Source organism: Hylaeus volcanicus, chromosome 4 (genome assembly GCF_026283585.1).
Source record: "Hylaeus volcanicus isolate JK05 chromosome 4, UHH_iyHylVolc1.0_haploid, whole genome shotgun sequence".
In the NCBI taxonomy this organism is placed as follows: Eukaryota; Metazoa; Arthropoda; class Insecta; order Hymenoptera; family Colletidae; genus Hylaeus; species Hylaeus volcanicus.
In genome coordinates this window covers 24,962,845-24,978,606 of record NC_071979.1, presented here as the reverse complement: position 1 = coordinate 24,978,606, position 15,762 = coordinate 24,962,845, and the positions used below count along the sequence as shown (strand labels likewise).

Here is a 15,762-nt window from a genome sequence, read left to right as displayed (position 1 = left end):
CCCCCACCTCCTCTTCCTCTTCCTCTTCTTCCCGCCGCCGATTTCTCCCTCCTCCGACCTCGCTGCTCCTCTCGCGCGACCCTGCGCCCAGGGGTGAACGAACCTACTAAATGACGGCCATGAAAACAGCCGAAGCTCGGCCACGAAGGATGAAGGAAGCCACGGATCGGACCCGCGGGAAGAATTGCCCCTCCTCCTTCATCCGCTGCCTCGACTTCTTCGTCTTCTTCTTCTTCTTCTTCTTCTTCTTCTTCTTCTTCTTCCTCTTCTTCTTCTTCTTCTTCTTCTACTTTTTCCTCTTCGCGTTCGTCCACTTCGGCTCTGCTCGCCTTCAGGCCTTCTGTCCCATCTGCTCCGGTCCTCTACCGGCGATCGTCTCTCGATCTTTCATCGCTGCAGGGTCCATTCTGCTTAAAAGCAGTGGACGCTGAAAAACGTGACGGCGTTTATGATAACGTACCGCCACCTCGACTACGGTTGAGTTTACCGCCGATTTCCTATTAAACGCGATCGAAACCATTCGGAATGGACTTGGGACCCTCTAGCCACCCTGCCACCCTTGCCGTGCGAGGGTTCAGAAGCGTTAAAAGAGGTTTCTACCTACGTTACTAACACTTTAATTCGCTTTCTGTTACAGGGGGAACTCGCAGTCTTTTGCCATCCTCGGATTAACACCGTTTAACCCTACGTGAAGGAGCCATCTTGAAGAAGCTTAAAGAGCCTACCGTTGACACTGCCAGAAATCATTCCGAGGTATTTATCGAAACGGCAAGACCTTGGTATTTTGGTGAGAATGACCACAGCTGACGATCGAATTTTGATTATCTGCTCGGATCGTTAGGTAAGATCTTTCAAATTTGGAGTTCGCGTTGCGTGTTTCTTTCATCTTACGCCGATACAGTTTGCGCGTTTCATCCTCCTTCCGATCACAGGCCTCCTCGCTCCGAACGAGTCGTCCCCACCCTGACCGCTCGGTTACATCCCGATGTACGATAACCGCGAAACCAGTCGATCCGTTGCGTCGATTTTACAACGAAGAGTCAGGGCGAGTCTTGAAAACGAAGAAGCGATCGCGCGTCCGCGTTATAAATCCAGTCGTTTTAGTAATCACGTGCACAACTATGTCGCGTTGAATGGTGGTACAACGCTAGCATACAACTATTACAAATCGACGCAGATACGTCCGCGGCTCGTAGAAGCCATTGGAAGGAATCACGAGTCGCACTGGGTCAGACATCGCGAGCCCTGCGACAAACGAGCGAGGTTCGACTATGCTCCATACGCAAAGAACACAAAAGGGAATAAAAATAGTTTACAAGATTCCAAGATAGACTGACAAATGTATAGACTTAACCGTTTCAGACCTGGCATCCACGATTGAAGACACAAAATTAAAAAATTACCGACACTATCGTTTAGAACGAATGTCCTTATTTGGCCACGCGAAGAAAAGCCAGTTTTCCTTGAAAACCACGCTATTAAGATTTTTTTTCTAGACTAATTTTAGTCCAAGTTAACCCTAAAAATTAAATTACCTTAGTACGAGAAAAAAAAAATAATTCAGGTCTGAAAGGATTAAAATTGTAAATTTCCTCGATACATTTATTGGAAATTTTTGAAATGGTCGAAGGGTCCATTCCTCGAACCTACCCCGTAGGAAAGTGGCGTCGAGCCAATCAAGGCGACAGCGAAGACCGGTGATCTCGTGTTTAGAAAGCAGTGGTGCGATCGAGCGATCCTTGGCGTCGATCGACGCCATTTCCAGGAGGGGAAGTCTCTCCCGGTCTGAATCGCTGGGACATTTGAAAGAAGCGATTCGCCAGGCCAGTCTGCCGCGACTTCCGATCCCATATCCGCGGGAGACGTACGTGGAAAGTTTGCGTCGTTGCGTCCTGCAATCAGCGTCGCGCGCGGCCAGGTAACCGTGGAAAACGTCGAGGGATAGACGAGCGGACTAGGAATTACAAAGTCAGTGTGTCTCGTCGACGCGGCCGACTACCCTCGAATAGGCATCGTGCCGGAAGAACGCACCGGCGGAAGTTCGATTCTCAGGATCGATTCCGTATGCCGTCGGGCGTGGGTGCGTGCGCGTCTCGACGACAACGTGAACGACCAACCAACCGAACGCGAGCGGAGTTCGCGAGCGAAGTCGCGAAAGTGAGTTTCCCGCGGAACTCGACTAGTGGACTCTACGAATCCTCGATCGATTCTTTGGAGATTTTTCTGAAATTTCGGTATACGATAGTCCGCGTCAAATTAGAGGGGGTTTAAGTCATCGTTGCGGATTTTGGAGGCGTTCAACGCTTTTGCTATGGGTGGAAAGTTTGGTCGAAGACGGGACGCGTTGTACGTTCTTTGGGAGATGGCATTCAAACATTCGTTAAACGATCAATAATTAGTTTGGAGTGATCCATCGTAGCACGAATAATTGCGGGTTCCATGCTTACGTAGGCGTGTTACGTAGTCTTGGGACGATAAGAACTCGTTCGTCGGTTATACGCTCGTAAACGATCCTCGATGCTCGCAGGATCTCAGCACTCCGAGTAACGAATAATAACGAGTTTCAACGTCGCTTCGGCGATTATTGTTTGCGTGCAATCGATGCATTCGGTGGACATTGCATGGCCGCTTCGGAGTCTCCCAAAGTAAATCTACGAAGACTCGCGTCGATCACAGGGCACGAGAATTATTGGCTAACGTTTAAAACGAACGCGTGGAAAAAGTTGCGTGGTTTTTCCCGTGTCGAATTTCGCGGATGAGACGGAAATAATCGTCCCGTGGCGGGTTTTTCTGGCATCGTTGGGTTTTTGTCGCGGGTCGGCGTGAAACCAGCGCTGCGAGAGTTTTTGTCGAAGAAACGGTAATTTACTTCCGTTTATAAAAGGCGTAAAACGGCGTTTCAGGATTAGATCGCAACCGGTCTCACCGTCAGAGGAGAGGCCTTTGCGTGAATATCGGTCTTGCCGTAACTTTTTCTCGCGCGCGAGCCGCCAAGTATTTTTATTAGTTTACATGAAATTAAACCCATTTCCTTCCGGTCTAATAAATAAAACGGCTAATAATAGCCGCTGGCCGAGCCCCGTAGGCAAGCGCGAACGCGTCGCCTGTGGCGTCGTGCGATCTAAGAACGTTACTGGTTCTTTTTTCATCGTTACGTCAAAAAAGGATCCTCCTTTTAGAGCGCGAGCTTCCCTCGATCGACGATAAATCGACCTTTTATCCTCGGAATTTTCTCCACGACCGAGCCCGTAATATTAGAAGCCACATTTTAAACCGACCATCGGGCGAGTCGCGCAGGATTCGATACCGCCTCGAAAAAATACATTTCTTCAAACTATGGAGGTTAGAGATAAGGAGGAAACTCCACGTATCGAAAGTGTCTCTTTGCTGTCGAGCGTTTCACGTGGCGCTGGGAATATTGAGAGGACAAATTTGAAAGCAAACGCACAAACTGAGAGTAGTATAGAATTAAAACAGATTTTTTTATTGATGATTTTTTTATTCAAACATCTAAAGACATTTTTATAAAAATTGTTCGTGTCTCAAGAAGAGCATATTTTAGGAGAATACGTCATAATTTTTACGATACAAAGTAACAATAAATAATCATAACATTGATTGTTTTCAGAGGCCCTGTCAAGAAAAAGCGTTTTGCGGTGACCACTGTCACTCGGATCCGGATCATCTAAAATGAACAAACGAAACAGTTTTGTGTAATATATTCAATTATCTAGTCCTTAACTTAATTAAGAAACAATTTTCATCAAAAATTGCAATTTTTTGGATTGAAAGCAGATGCACACACTGTGAAAGTAGTACAGAATTAAAGAAAGACAGAGAGGCATCATTCAGGTTGTGTAATTCAGCCAAGTTCTAACCAATATCGTATGTTTCCAAGCGGACGTTTTTCAGTCTTAAGCTCCACGTGAGTCTGTCCTCCTTATCTCCACCCTCCATGCTTTTTAAGCTTCCCATATTTGCAAGGAAAGCGAACTCGATTTACTCGAATCCACGACTGGAAATCGATCCACGGAGTTCGTCGTCGGCGACTATCGCTCGTTTCGTTTCGTTTGTTTAGACTGGCGTGCACGGACGGCATTCGATCGCAAAAATCGCACCAAGGTATTGTGGTGAGGCGGCGTGCGCTCCGAGGCCCACGGTTCCGAGGGACGGAGAAGGAGAGCTCGAAACGGGGTTCGGGTTTCGAGTCGTAAAACCAGACCAGCCTCGTCACCAGACTTTCCTTCTTCTACTTATTTCTTCGAGTTGCTCCGCCTTGTTCGTTTTTCCTCTCAAGTCGCACCTCGGCAAATATTTCCTACGTCCCCGTTTCGTTCTCGAGTTTTCGGATCGAGCACTCGCGGGGGCTCGTTTATTTATTTATATTAAACGTTTCGCCGAGAAAAATTTGAATAATTAGTAAAATAATCGCGCGCACCAGCCGCAAGACGCCCTTCAATCGAGTCGAGTGCCCATTTGAAAAGCGTGGTGAGGACCTAAATTTTCCGTACATTATTTTTCCTCTCCGACTGGTTTTCGACCTCATATCTGGCTCTTTTTCACTTGGCGAAAGCCATCGAGAAGGGTCTCTTCTCGCGCGACCGCGACGACGGAAAATCGTTGTTGACGGACTCGAGTGCGAGCGGGGAACGTCGAAGGACGGGAAGGAGAACGAGGCGAACGAGGCAGAGAAAAACGCACGCGCGTGCACGGCCCGCGATTATCGCGCGCGTCGAACCACGGAAATTTGGCTAAGATTATTATACATTAAATATATTACTCTACTTGAATTGCGTATAAACACGACTCCAAAATCTATTATCTATACATCCACTGGTTTCCTGTAAAATATTCTTGGACGCAATTTTCAACGTTTCACGCCGCGATGCCTGCCAAATCCATTCGTCCCGGTTGCGTTGTTTCCGTATCGTCGTTTCGAATTACCCGCAAGACGCGTCTAAGCGATGGACTTAATCGCGGTCCTGGCGATTGATTAATAAGGGAATTCGAATCGAAAGTTTAAATCGGTGCTAAACGAGTCACGGCGAGCGGAACCGTGTCGCGGACCGCTGGAACGTAGCAAGTTTGTCCATTCCTCCGAACGAATCGATGTCGTTCTGTTCCAGCTCGTTTGATTTTACGGGTCGCAGGCGCGCGCTGCCGTTAACTAACATCGAATATGCTGATTACCCGTGATTAGAATTCTCTGCGATTATCGTGGAGTTTTAAACGGTCCCCCTTATCGGTCCAGACGTTCTTCGTGGCGTGGCTCTAGGATGTTATAAAAATTACAAGAATATTAAAGGTTGCCTTAACCCTTCATCGAATTGCGTCCACAATTGAGGACACAAAATTTGAAAAGACTCATACATTAACGACGCTATCGTGTAGGGTGAATTCCTTATCTGTGCACACGAAGAAAGACAGTTCTCCTCGAAAATTACGCTATTAGGATTTCTTAAAATTTTTTCCATACCAATTTTAGTCCAAGTTAACCCTAAGAATTAACCCTTTGTACTCGGATGTCGGATGTATGAGAAATCATCGTAAGTCTAGTAAATTTTGTTAGTGGTTATGTAGAATAAATTTATTGCACTAGTACGAGAAAAAAAAATAATTCAAATCTGAAAGGGTTAACCCTTTGCGTTCCTGTGTCGAGGGAGGCTCGATAAAAACGTACCAAAGACAGAAAATTTGTACTGCAAAGGATTAAAGACAATTACAATAATAAACATTGGAGGGAATTCGTCGAGGCGAACTGGCACGGTTGGGATTTCACGGAAGCTCGGCTCGAGGCAGGGGATTTATTCGCGGTGTTTATCGTGACCCAAAATCCTCGTCTCGATCTCGTCTGGTCGGGTCTGGTTCGGTCGGGGGAGCACGGCTCGGGCTCGCACAGTGTATGGCCACGTACGGCCTGAATTCTTTCTCGTTGACGGGAGCGCGAGTGCGCATATTCTCCCGTCTCGAGAGGTCCTAGAGCCGAGCCGGCGATGGCTAGGGAAGAAGGTAGGTTGGTGGCTTGTTATCGCACCTTCCCTTACCCGGAGGGAGGATTAAGCAGCAAGGGTAGACGAAGGCAGTGCTTGCAGACGGGTCGAGATGAAGCCCATTACGACACATTGCCATATACGTGGGCTCCTCTCCCTGTCTCTCTATCGGTTCCCGAACCTCTACATCGATAATGGGACAATAGCTCGTTTGACCGTGCGCGTATGCTAATAACGTACCTCTTGCCCGACTCCGAGGAGCTCTGTCCTCGCATACCGTCCTCCTCGTCCTAGATCTCGACGGAAACGGACTCCCGGCATGCGTATATCTAACCTGAATCTTCGAGTAATCTAGACCTTCGAATATACTTGTCAAAGGGTTCGAGTGAAATAGCGTGCGCAAACCGACACGAATTTCCATAAACTTCCGGGTAATACACCGACTTATGAAAAATAATTAAGCCGCGAAGGGAACGAAAACTAAAATTATTATTATTAATTTCATCCCCAGGGCTCCCACCCCTAGCCATCGACGGAAAAATTCTAACGATCTTGCATGTACTTGGGTGTACTCCTCCCTCCGGTTTAAAGCAACGTGCAGATCATAGCGAAAGAGAACCCGCTTTGACCGATCCTCCAAGGGGAGGATTGTTAAAATTCTGACCGCGGCTGGTTTTCCGTCCCCGGCCGCGAATTAGCCTCATCAATAAGGTCAACTTCGATCCCGTAATTGCGGCCGCTCCATTCTCCGCGGCCGCGAAGCAAGCGAGGGACCCTTTGAGGTAGATTCGCGCGTAATTACGAGCTGACGAGTTTAAAGCGACGGTACTCGAATAAACTGAATTTCGGGCAGAGTGCCACTTCAGAGGAGAGGCCGGCCAGAGAGGCACCGGCTGGACGAAAAGCGTGAACAGGTGCTATAGATAACGGCGTACACGTTCGCAGGCGTTCAAAAGGCCGGGTTTAACCGTCGCGCGCGAGCAGGAGGGAAAATCCGCGCGAAAAAGGACGCACCGGGCGTTTCCTGCGACAAAAGACGCTCCCCTTTGACCCGTGGATCATCGTTGTTGCTTTCCAAGGTTAACGATTCCGTAGACGAAATTTCGGCGAGTTTTCTCTAGCGTCGAACAACGTCGTTCTTTCCGGTTCGCTCTTTCACCCGGTCGCGTTCCTCCACGGTTTCGGAAGGGGCAGTTTGTATTCTTTGGATACAAGATAAAGGAGGAGAAGATAGCACACGCGACAACGCGAAAAGGAAACCAATTTACCTCACTGGTACGATAGCGTGCGTCTGTGAAAGTTTCTCAAAGTAGAAGTAGACAAAATTGGTACGACGGCAGGACCAGTGGCCTAGATCGGACGGGTCTGGGCCGCAGTCGAATCGGACGTCGGCGGATAGAGGCGCCGGCGGACACGCCGGTGGCTTTAACGCTAGGTTTACTACGGAGACTTCTTATCGCCAGATGTTTGGATTTTATTTATGACGTACAATAATATAGAAAACATACGTAAAATAGACATAATGTACAGTCAGTCCCATAAATATTCATACCCTCTGTGTTTATTGAAGGAATTTGTCTAAATTAAGTGATAGGTATGATGTTTCTAAATAAATTTTTCTAAATAATTAATTAAGTACCCATGTACATATTTGTAATGAAAATTTATTTGAAAGCATCAAACCTATTATTTAATTTAGACAAATTTCTTCGATAGTTATAGAGGATTCGAGTACTTATCGGACTGACTGTATGTGCCCAAATACTACCGTACCAAGGTTTAGTAGACTGGACTCGTACCTGTTTCTCCGAGCGCGCGAAGACAGCGCGCAACGAGATCGCTGCACTTGGACTTGGTCTATGAAGCCGGTGATAGAGCTTCCCGTGGAGGGAGTCGACGGGAGAGGTAGGGGAAATCAGGTTACAACCGAGTTAGGTGTGGGACGAAAGGTGCGAGTCATGGAAATTAAGATCCCGTCGATACGCCGCGAGAAAGTTTATTTCCCCGGCAACGGCCACCGCGCGGCCGAGCATCAGCGATGACCGGGATAGCTGCTCGGTGCGTTAACTCTAGATACATTATATTGCTCGTAATCTCTTCGCGACGTTATGCAACACCGTGTAATCGCCGCGCTATTTTTCGCACCCGTAACGATAAAGTGTAACCCGTGTTTATTTATTTCGTTCGACGCCTTGTTTCGTCGTTTTCGATAATGTCGAGCAACACCGATACGCTCGCGCAAACATTTAATTTATGAATATCTCGATCGCGCGGTTTAGCTTCGCAGCTCGATATTCGGGGCAACGTTCCGCTGTTTACGTTTTTGACGGCTTTTGTAGACGACTTAACGACTCGCGAGGCTCGTTCTCGAACCCGTCGAGTCTACCGACATCCGGACCAGATGAGTCCGATTCTAGAAGCTCGGTTTTATTACCCTGGCTAGCGGAGAAGGTTATCAGAAACCGTTTCGTCGTGATTAGGGGTTGCTCTATCGTCGCCGAGACCAAGAAAGAGGGGATCGAACGGATTACTAAGCGGTAGACGATTAAACGAGCGTATCTCGCGGCTCTCGAATCGACGAAGATGTTACGTCTACGGAGAGGAAACGCGTTCCATCTCCGCGGCTGGAAACGATCGAAACGATCAATTTCGTCCGCGCTCTTGAGAAGCGCTAAACGCTCTCGCGAGTGGCCGTAAATCTCCGCGACGCTTCCACTTGTCAAACAGCGCGTTAAACTCGTAGAATATGCGCGACGCTCGGCGTACGCGATAATTAGCCGCATCCGCGCTCCTACTCGCCAACTAGCCGTGATATTTTATTTAAACGTTTCCGATACGAGAAGGAAAGCGGCGGAGGTTGGACCTCTTTAATTGTACACGAGAAAGGAAATATTTTCGAGGAGTGACAGGAGTGGAAAGAAAATAAATTAGACGTTGTTAGGCTGCGGATGTTCGTGCATATTTAATGCACAAATGCTTGGATATTATCGTCATCGTCATAGCCAGTTTCGTCGCCAACGTCAACGTCATCGTAGTCATAGTCATTCGTATGTGTCAACATATCACACGTATCCCGTGTTGACATGTATCATACATATGGCAACATACACAGTTTCGAACAGGTTACGCGTGGAAACCGGAAGCTCGGAAATTTTACAGTTTTCCCAAATTGGAACTTGTCTTTACATAAATCCATGAACAATTGTCGTCGTTGAGACAAAGAATACGTATAATTATATTCGTGTTCGCTTTAGCTCAAATACCGTTCGTTTCGGCAACATTTCGCTAGCCTGAATATTATTTAATATAACGCATAACGAGATAATATGTCTTATAAAGAACACAGATATGTATTATCGTTATCGCATGCATTTTATACATCTCCCATACATGAAGATCCAACGGTGTTATTTATTCATGAACGAGAATGTCTCGTCGGGTACAATAATCGTAGAAGAAGCAAGTTGGTATCTCGACGAAGATGTCTCACAATTTACATGATCGTGTGCTTAAAGGACGGAAACGAGGACGGGAAGAAACGAGAGCTATCCCCCTTAAGATGTCGCCGACGGTATCCTAGAGATAGGATCCGTGTTAGTCGGGTCGGTCCGAGGGAACTTCGCACCGAATATAATTCACGATTCAAATTTGCCACTCAAACATTCCTGGACAAAATCTTTTACGTTGCATAAATTCAGAATTGAATTCCAAGGGGTGTGTGCCAACAATTTTTCGATCGAAAAACGCTGTCGTAAATCGCGAAATTATATTGGGTCGGTAAGAAATTAACACGATGATTGCCGCGTGGTTTACGCGTGGCGCCAACATGAATTTTTTTATTATGCTATGTGTATTATTTTAAAATATTATCTACGACAGATGAGGTGATTTATACATATAAGGGTGTTTAATGCATTTTTCGTGGGAGGGAGGCGCTGTGGACCATTTTTGCTGTTATTAATTGTCTCAAACTGTTGCAAAGTGTGTTACGGAGAAAATTCATGTCATCATCGATGATTTGGCATCATCAAATGGGATATTTACTAATGAAGCAGCTGCTGAAAATGCGTTCAAAGAATTTATCAATACAAGAACAACAGAATCTTACGCTACTGGAATTAACAAATTGACAGTTCGTTGGCAAAAATGTGTAAATTGCGATGGATATTATTTCGATAAAAGACAGAAGTTATTCCGATTTGCGATACGTGGATTTAAATGTATAGTTTGAAAGCCGACATAATTTTCTTACCGACCTACTATTACAAGATCGTAGATTATCCGCGGACGAAATTACCCTAAGCGGCGAAGAAATAATCAATTGCGCGTAACCGAGTCGTATCCTCGTAAACGGTCACGTCCGCGGCTCGGACAACGACTTCCGGGGAAGTCGGCGAGGAAACCGAAGGAAAGGGAACGACTGGGAAAACAAGAAAAGGAAGATGACCGAGCGAGTCGGAAGGAGGGACTGCGAGGCGGAGAGGGCAGCGATCGTGCGAGGAAGAGGAAGAAGGTCGTGACTCTGGTAGCCTACATCCAAACGCGGTTATCTCGTTCCCTCTCGAGGTGTCCTTACGCCTTCCGAGCGTGCATGGTGGAGACGAGCCGCTCCTTCTCGCTCGCTCCCTGCCCGTTACGTCGACGTTAACGGCCCTTAACCATACCTTAACCCTGCGGACGATACGGGTTTCGTTAAACGGCCGTCCCCGACCACTCTTCGACCTTATCCTCCCGCCGAGCCGCTGTCGACGCGATCGCGATAAACCTGAGCGAAATCGCGTCTGAACTTGCGTTCTCTGACCGAGAAGCCTCGTTTCGAAGCTCGTAGCGTCTTAATAAGAGCTGGCTAAGCTTCCGAGTGAAACTATTTCGATACTATTTTACCGTTTTTTTTTTTTGTTCATATTTTATTTTCGCCTATATGGTATTCCTTTGTACGCTATACTTTGTTCCAGGGTATATAACACAGTCACGGTCTTTATGTAGCTATCGAGCTTCCGCTCGTGCCTGCTTTGGATCGCTACTTTTGGATATATACATTTCAAACTTTGGTGTACTATGTGCCCGACAGACTATATTATTTCTTTATGGAATTGCCGTTACTTATAATTTGTTCCAAGGTAAGACGTAGCCATCCGAATCTAGCGTACCGGTCGATGCGAGAAAAAGGGAGTCGAGAAGATGTAATAAATATTAACCAATTCCAGCGCCGAAGCTATATCGCGTCGCGTTCGCGTCGCACGCTCAATTATTCATGAAAGCATCGCTGGAAACAGTACAGTCCCGGGCAGCAGGTATCCCTCCCTCTCTCTTTCTCTCGTTTCGTTTGAATCGATATCGCGTAATTGTACGCGTAAACGTTCGAATGAGTTCGCGTCGCGCGCGCGGACTCGCAGTTTTTTCAGAATTCCAGCTTCTTGCCGAATTAGCTCGAATTCGCGATCGTAGGCCGCTCTTTACCGCTCTTCGAGTCAAAAAAACCCAACTCGGAAGCACCGTGTGACACCTCCAAGAGTTTCTGACCTATTTAAAGTCGAACGGTTCCCGAAACAGTTCCCTCCAGAAAGCGTGGCTTCGCGACTCGAGGATATACAAATTACTTCGTACGTTCTCGCTGGATTCGATGCTCCAAAAACGTTTCTCGCGTTCAAAGCGGCGGACCCGTTTTGGAAATGATCTAGAACGGGACGAAAAAGCTCGTGGACGGTCGCCGGCGGACGATTCCGCGAAACGAACTGGTCGTTTCATGACTTTCGAATGTTTCCTGCGCTCGTATCTGGAATTACATCGCGGCGGGATATACGCGGGCGTTATGGATCCGTGCGTAATTCACGTGCCGCTGCATTACCGAAATTACAACGGATGATAATATTACGATGCATTTCAATCGCGAAATCCCCCGACACTTTTGCAAGTGAAATCCCCGCCGATATTAAATTCGCATCGGGGCCTGCGGCCGTCTGTGTTTGCGCACCGTCGTGCCCGCATTAAATTGCAAGGAGAGACCCACCCGGCCGCGCGAAATTTCGACGGAATCGCGAGGGAAACCGTCGGTTATACGCGCGGCGCGGGTGGAGGATTTTTTCTTGGAACTCGAACGGATAGAAGGAAAAGAGGGATATATTATATTTGTTCGGGTCCTTGTTCGAAGTCAGATGTTTCGCGGCGTTCAGAAGCGTTGAATTGGTTTTTGTATAGATATGTGTGGCTCGTGACGTGCCGGGAACGGCGTTATTAGCAAGGTTACAGAACCTCGTGCAAGTACGAAATAACTCACGTACACGAAATTCGAATAAAGCGTTTAAAAGTATTAATTTCTTCTTTGAATTGATTGCGTGTTGTCGATTAAAAATATTTTGAACGACGATTAAAAAGGTGTCCGAACCTTCTCGACGCGGAGATGTTGTTAGTTTCCACGAGCATGGGAGAGTGATCGAAGAAATGCGGGAAAGAAAGTCGAATTCGAAATCGAATGGGCACGTCGCATGGCCCAGAGTGGAGTCTCGTGCAGTAGCTCGAGCAGTCGGTTACTTAGGTGGAAGCCGGACGCGCGTCTCGTAGACGGAGACGGAGACGGAGACGGAGACGGAGACCGACGGACGGACGGCGTCGGTGCGTGCGTGGTCGCGCAGTGCGTGTGCAGCGTGCGTGCAGAAGCGGTCGGGGAACGTAGGAACGTAGGTACGGAGAACGTAGGACGTGCGTGGCACGCAGGGTGTTGGTGTAGGTCCAGGGCCCGGCTCGGCCAATGAGGGGCCGGGAATTCGTGGCAGAACGCCGAGCAGGCCGGCCAATCGCGGGGCCCCTGCTCCCCGGGGTTACTGACCTGGCCAACGCGTTAAATATCCCATCCTGAAAAATATCCTGCCCTCTGCGTCGCCCAGCCATCGAGCGACAAAGACGCCGCTACACGCGTGCAACGCGTACCGTACGTGTTGCAGGGAAAAAGAGGGAAAGAGCGAGCCGGGGTGGAAAGGGAGGGACAGAGAGAACCCGCGAGGGTTCCATCGCGAGGGAAAGAGTACGTTGCCGCATACCCCCTTTGTTTGCACGACCACGTTCGACCGGCTCTCTCTCCGTCGCTCTCCTCGGCTTCCTCCGAGTCTCTTTCCTTCGCCTCTTCTCTTCTTTCTCCGGTTCTCTCCGCTCGCATATCTCCAGCTCCCCGTGGCTTCGTATTTCATTGATTAGTATTGCCCATTAAAAGGACGCCTTTATTTCGCCGCTCTTCCATTCCCCGGGATCGACGACTCTCTCCCACTATCCGCTCCTCTTCTCTCGCTCGTATCTGAAATCTTAAATGGCTGCTCGTTAGAGACAGGAGACCCCCAACGTTTGATTGTCTTATACAGAGTACTCCGAATGCTTCCCAACCGTCGCGACGTTCAGCCGCGGCTACCGGCTTACTTTTCGAATTCTTCTGCCCGCGGAAATTAGTCTCCTGAAAAGGGGCTCGAGAAAAAGACGAACCGTCTCGTTTTCAGTCGCGAAAAATTTATACAAAATTACCCTTATCGAGAAGAAGACGAAGAAACCACGGAAAGCGTGGCTTCGATTCGACTCGATACGTCGTTGAGTGTCCGCTGATATTCAAACTCGATCCTCCGGTCGTCCATCCGTGTCGGTTGCACCGGCCGTTTTCAGTCGATGTCGCGCTGCAACGGAAATTCGAGCTATCCGTAATTAACGATGGATCGGAACCTTCGTTTAAATCGACCCCGTTCGTCGCCAGTCTCCCACCTAAAGATCCAACCTGCGTTACGTTCTAGAACGAAAGATTTTTATCATGGAAACGTTTCCTAGATCTAAACTGGATCGTCCGGATACCGTAGATCGAATACGTAACTTATACGTAGCGCCCGGGATCGCGTCGAATTAATGTATATTTCAAAGATAATTTTATTTGCGCTTTTTTTTCCCTCGTATGACTTACCTCCTTTGATAAATAAATAAATGAAAAAATTATCGATCCGATATAGAGACGGGTAGTATGGTCTACAAAACTATTTGAACCTTTCCAGTGCAGAAGGGAGAAAGCGTACGGTGCTATCGATTCGTAATAGGGTAACCGTGTCGCGAATCGCGATAATCCTCGATGCACGCGCCGGTTAGAGAATCTCGTTCTCGAATGCAAGTGTCGAAAATCGTTTGGGACACCCGGTATACGACCGGAAAGCACGAGTCCACGCACGCACGTCACCGAGAACGTATTGTCGCTCGTGCGCCCAATTGCAGACTGGTAGAGAGAACTCTTGGCCGGAAGCACGTAGTAATATGCGTAAAAATATTATTAATGAGCGCGGTGATGCGTCACGCTGGCCGCGCTCTCGGATTTAGAGTCCAGCGTGCCGTTCGCCACAGTCTGCTTATGCGTTTCCCCAAACTCTATCGGGAATACTTTTCATTCTGGAATTGAAATTGGAACTATACGAAATTTATATCGTTCGAACTAATTTCCTGGCGTCTTTTCCGTTTTCCTTTAAAAACTTGTGACGATACAAAGGCGGTGGTCGCTAAGGATAATCAGAAATTGATGCGCCTTATTTTTACCCAATTATTAACGACGATTTTTCACGGAACGGTTGTTTTCATCGCACGGAACACCGGTGTTCCGTGGAGCACACTTTGGGAAACCCAGGTTCGCTCGTTGTTTTCTTTTAGCTGGTGAAACGGGAAAAAATTGAGCAAAAGCGTAACGGGAGAAGCACGCGTGGTGCGTTCAGCGACGTTCCCCGCACGGTAACCCTTTAATCGAAAAACACGTCTCGCGTGAAAAGAAAATCAGCGCGTCGATATTTAAAATCGCCCTCGAGGCGTGCGGCTCTTTGAGGAGAGGCGAAGAATCCGATGCCGGCCGATACGTCGCAACCGGTGCGTAACGCGATAAAGGGTTAAATTTTCTACAATAGCCTGCCGAGCTGGAAAAAAATAGGAGAGCCGACGATTTTCCCTTTTGGTGGTTTTTTTTTTGTCCGCGAGTCGACTCCTGGAGCGAGACGCGCTCACGAGCACGCGTTTGTTAGCGGGAAAGCATCGGCGGTGAGAAGAAATTTCTAAAAATATTTAACTAACACGCAGACGAACGTTTCGCCGATCTTTTATCGAACGGCGTTGAACAAAACCTACTCGCTCGATCATTTTGGATATTCTCTAAGAACAAATTATTATCAAGGTGACGTATCGCCATTCGAAGTATCGACATTATCGTACCGAAAATGCAAGTCGTCCTAGTCGTTTTTCTCGCGAACGATCCTCGACTTCCGATTCTACATTTTCGTTTTGTTTATTATTTTTCCAACAGGTTCGTGTCCACTGTCCGTAATATGGGCGGAAAGAGGAGGAGAGAGCGGGGCCGCTAAGGCGGCCCAACCCTTGTGGACTTTTGTATCGATTACCCATCGGTTGGGCGTAGGTTTCGCCTCGACGTCGACCGGCTGTAATTTTAGCGCAAATACTCTCGCGCTAATTGGACCGATCGGCCGATTACCGATTACCGATCGTCTCGAACGCGAAATTATTTCATGTTGTCGCCCCACCGTTGCGTCCACTCGCGTCGCCTTTCGTCTCGATTCTTTCCGCGCCTGACCGAAACTTTTCCACATCGTTCGAACTTCAAAACGAATGCTTTAATTCTGAACTTTTCGTAATTTTGAACGTAACGAGGAGGGTTCGATAAGATAGCGGTGCACAGCATCCAGGGAGACGACGTCCTCCGATATCCAGGAAGGCGATTGTATTCGAGAGGAACGTTCGAGTATCGAGGACGATTTTC

At 47.8% G+C, this 15,762-nt stretch overlaps 1 long non-coding RNA gene across 4 annotated transcripts in view; it reads left to right on the top strand.

Moving 5' to 3' along the window:
* LOC128874540 (uncharacterized) overlaps nucleotides 1-15,762 on the top strand; it is a 151,940-nt gene that overhangs the window by 86,661 nt on the left and 49,517 nt on the right. For all 4 annotated transcript variants that reach the window (XR_008456664.1, XR_008456665.1, XR_008456663.1 and 1 more), the window contains exon 4: nucleotides 638-753. This is a non-coding gene — a long non-coding RNA (uncharacterized LOC128874540). The remainder of the gene's footprint in view (nucleotides 1-637; nucleotides 754-15,762) is intronic.